The 4,047-nt window shown below is 37.2% G+C and overlaps 1 protein-coding gene across 4 annotated transcripts in view; it reads left to right on the forward strand.

The window, feature by feature from the left end:
* Hnrnpd (heterogeneous nuclear ribonucleoprotein D) overlaps nucleotides 1-3,191 on the forward strand; it is a 23,953-nt gene extending 20,762 nt beyond the window's left edge. For all 4 annotated transcript variants that reach the window (XM_036201395.1, XM_036201397.1, XM_036201396.1 and 1 more), the window contains one exon: nucleotides 1-3,191. This exon is cut by the window's left edge and continues 2,524 nt beyond it. The gene's annotated coding sequence lies outside the window, so the exon portion shown is untranslated.
* The last annotated feature ends 856 nt before the right edge of the window (nucleotides 3,192-4,047 follow it).

The following is a 4,047-nucleotide window of genomic DNA, read 5'->3' on the forward strand; positions in this document are numbered from 1 at the left end:
CTCCTCTAAGGCTTTACTGACAGGATAATCCTGTAATCTCAATTGTGGGAAGGCTGAAGTGGATGGATCACTTGAGCTCATTTCAAGGCTGACCTGGGCATTCAAAAAAACTCAGCCTAAAGACAGAACACTTTACAAAGGCACTTTACATTACATCCTGTTGCTTGGACTAATTCCTGTTCAGAAATTTCATCGGATGCTGTGATCCTTGGCTCACACTTTAAAAAATGAACTTTATTCTTTATTCTCTGGTCAGGCTTGCTGGAGTTTTCCACTCTGCCTGAAGGATAAAATCCCGAGTTGCAGTGTTCTCTTCTGAAAGAGGGAAGAAGGCAGATAGATGGATGTGTTCAGAGAACCACTGCAACTGCTTCAGAGACACTAGTTTCTTGCCAGGATGGGAGAGTCCAGTTGGCTGCTGGAAGATCTGGCCATCTTACATTGACCAGACTTTAAACCAGTCCTTTGTTCATTACCCATATGGCTACCAGTTACTTGGGCTACCACATCTTAGGTCATTGGGGGCTCTGTAGGGGTATTTAGAAATCCCTCCCATGCTCACAGAATACTGGTTTTCATAACATTTGCTCATAAACTCTTAAACTTATTTCCTCTTATTTTATGCCCCCCTCCCCCAGCATTAAAAAAAAATCCCTGGTATTTGGTAGAATTTCAGGAAAGTAATGGGTGTGTGTGTGTGTGCGCGCGCACGTTTGTAAGTGTAGGGTGGTTTGTGGTGAAAAGCTTGAGGGAAATAAAGCAGGTGATTTAAAATGTTGACAACTTCTTACTCTTTTAGAATTGTAGTTCAGTTACAGGAACTTTCTTGGTCGACTGTTAAGTAGCTTTGATTTTAGTTCTGGGTAGACTTGTTAGTATTGCCAATCCCACTTACCCTCAAGCAATGAGCTTTCTGGCTACCCTGCCCTGAGTCAATATTGTTAGCTTGGTTTGCTAGGTATCCACTGTCAGATGAGCTGACTTCTCTTCCTGAGGTTCTGTTTGTTCTTTTTAACTTAGTATGTATTACAGAGTCAGGTCGTGCCACTGTATTTACTTTGTGTACAGGGATGGCAGGTGCTTCATTGTATTCTGCTCCCAAGTTAGAATTCAGTGTGCTGTAGAGAAGGCAGCTCATCCTGAGTAAGTCAGTCATTGAGTTTTACTTTACAGTCAATCCTGTATTAGAAACTTGTTTAGTTTGTGTGCTTTTATACTTGGAATATTTCTTTAGTTACGATTGCCTTGTGTTTTTTGTATTCTGTGTTTAGGGTGTTGAAGTATTAGGATTCTTTGCAACCAAAAGGATTGAACCCAGTATCTAGCACAGTATTTGTGTTGATCTATAACATAATGCCTTGTTTGATGTGGGGGTTGTTTTAACCTGCATTGTTAAACTCTAGGTTCATGCTTAACACAGTAATAATGAAGTTAATTTTTTGGGGGTCAATTTCTTAATAGTGTGGATTTATTATTTTAAACCAATTTTTTGGCAAGGCTGAAAACGAAAGGTACATCTTTTATTCACTGCTGGCAACATTAAAGCTGTTAGCAGTTTAGCATAGTTTAGAATTCTTAAGTGAAATTTTCCTTGGGTAAAATGATTCTAACCAGCTAAATACACAATTGTGCAAATTCAATTTATTGTTGAAATTGGCTTTCAATTGCCTATAATCTAGTAATTGGAAGAAGGTTGATTATAATGTAATTCATAGAGGTGTGTAGGCCATGTACATCTGAATTGTAAGGCAGTGTTGCCTGGGATTCTTTATTTCACATAAACTCCCATTAGCTATGCTAATGTATTAAAGACCTTTGTTCAAAGATAGAATAAACATGCTATTCCATAAGGTGTTCTAGTTTTTACTCATCTCCTATAAAGACAAAGATATATTTTATAAATAATTCTACATCTAGCATGTTAGAAAAATATTCAAGATTGTAAGCATTCTAGTGAGTATACAAGACAACAGCAGCAGTGAGTGGCTGTAGTGGGGAACACACTGACTTCGGGTTTTAAATCCTCTACAGGCAATATACACCCCTACTGTTTGTACCTTGACCCTCTTAGCAGTGATGTGAGTTATCCATTCCATTATGAATTGATTAACCACTGGCTGACTGAAATTGTCTTGCTGTTGAACTCTTGAGTTGGGCTGGTTGTGTATTTACCCTGTTCTGAACACCTTAAAGTCTTAAGGATGTCTGGTTGTGGCAGCTTTATTGTAAATGGCCTTAGGTAGAGAGTCATGGGAATCAGGGAGCTATGATTTAGGAAGATGATGTAACTTGTAAGGGCAGGGGAAGACCTTAGGAAATTGCATTAGGGCTGGGCTTGTGCTGAAGGAGAGAAGCCCTGGGTTCATTCCCCAGGTTAAGAAAGAGTACATAACAGTGTTTAAGAATTAGATTCGGTGTAAAGTGAAGGTGTTACAGCAGTCCAACTTTGTTATTTTAAACTTAAAATGGGAGGGATTTTCATTAACTATACTGAAAAGGTTTTAGAATTCTATTTTGGGAAACTTGATGTTGGCAACATCACTTCAAAGTTAATTTGTATCTATTTGTAATTGGATTGGTTGTATTCTGTTTGCACTCTAGAATTTGAAGGCAAGGTTACTTCCTTGGCTTTAATTTCTTTTAGGGAAAAAAATACTGGAAGAAACTTAAGAGATCTGTTAATGCCAGTACTTGAATGTGACATTAATATGTCATGAAAACTGCTTTAAATAAATACTTGAGAAAAGGAATTACATAATTGCCTTTTTTGTTGTTGTATGAATGGGTGTGATTATATTGAGTTTAATTACATTTTTCATACAACTGGTATGAGACAAGTGGAATCCTTATTAAAATTTTTGGAAGTTGGCCTTTTGAGTATTATAGATAGCTAAATCAGTAAATAAAACTTTGAAACAGAAACTTGTAAATTCTACAATCACTGATCTATAAAGCATGCTACTGCCAATCATTTTTATGTATTAAGACCTATCAGCATGTCTTTTTAGTACTTGGTTGACATTTTAAATGACAAGATGTTCTCTGTACCGTTTTTCAGAACTTATTCTTCCCAGACCAATTCCATTGGGACTGTTTCCATTGTAGAGGCTTCCTTATACTCTTCAAATGAAGCTTACAGTGGGCTTTCATGGGGTTTTAATTTGCACTAAATTTTATTTTCTGAAAGATCACTTAATGTTTATAATGTAGTGCTTTTGTCTTTCAATTAAACTTTTATAGCACTCATGCATGTTTTGCACTGTCTTTTTTACCCCCCAGTTTAGGCTATTCTGGATGAATGTCTTTAAATAAAGACCTTGTTTTTAGTTGAGAAGGTAAGAGAACTGTAATGGTTAAACATCACATAAAACTTTAAATAATGCATCATTTGAAAATTAGTGTTTATATACCAGTGGTCAAAAACTACTACAGTTGAAGAATCAGATAGAAAAAGACTTTCAGTTTTTCCCCAGATCACTCATAAGGGTGGCGAGATTATGTATGAAAGAGTTTGCTCTTAGGCTGTGTGTTGCCAGATGTGAGGAGACCACTATTTTTAGAAAACAGTAAATTTAATTAGATGTTTAATGGCAGCAACATTGAGCAAGGTCTTTCCAGTAGTGTAAATACAGGAAACAGAAGGGCATTTGGATTTCTCTTCGTTTCTTGTTTTCTTTTTTGTTTTTTTGAGACAGGGTTTCTCTGTGTAGCTTTGCTCCTTTCCTGGAACTCACTTGGTAGCCCAGGCTGGCCTTGAACTCAGAGATCCGCCTGGCTCTGCCTCCTGAGTTCTGGGATTAAAGGGTGTGCCACCACCGCCCGGTTCTTGTTTTCATTTTTGTCTTTGAGTTCAAGATTGTTATGGGTCAGATTATTGGAAATTGCATGTACTGAAACTAGAAATAGTTAAATTGAGGTTTGTGAAGAAAGGAAGGTAGAGTTAGGGAATCTAAAATTTGAAGTCCTGGTATTACAATACCAATGGCTGTAGTAATTGAGAATTGGAGAACTGGTATTTAGAGGAAGAGGTGGAGAGGGCAATATGGA

Source organism: Onychomys torridus, chromosome 10, assembly GCF_903995425.1.
Source record: "Onychomys torridus chromosome 10, mOncTor1.1, whole genome shotgun sequence".
Classification (NCBI taxonomy): Eukaryota; Metazoa; Chordata; class Mammalia; order Rodentia; family Cricetidae; genus Onychomys; species Onychomys torridus.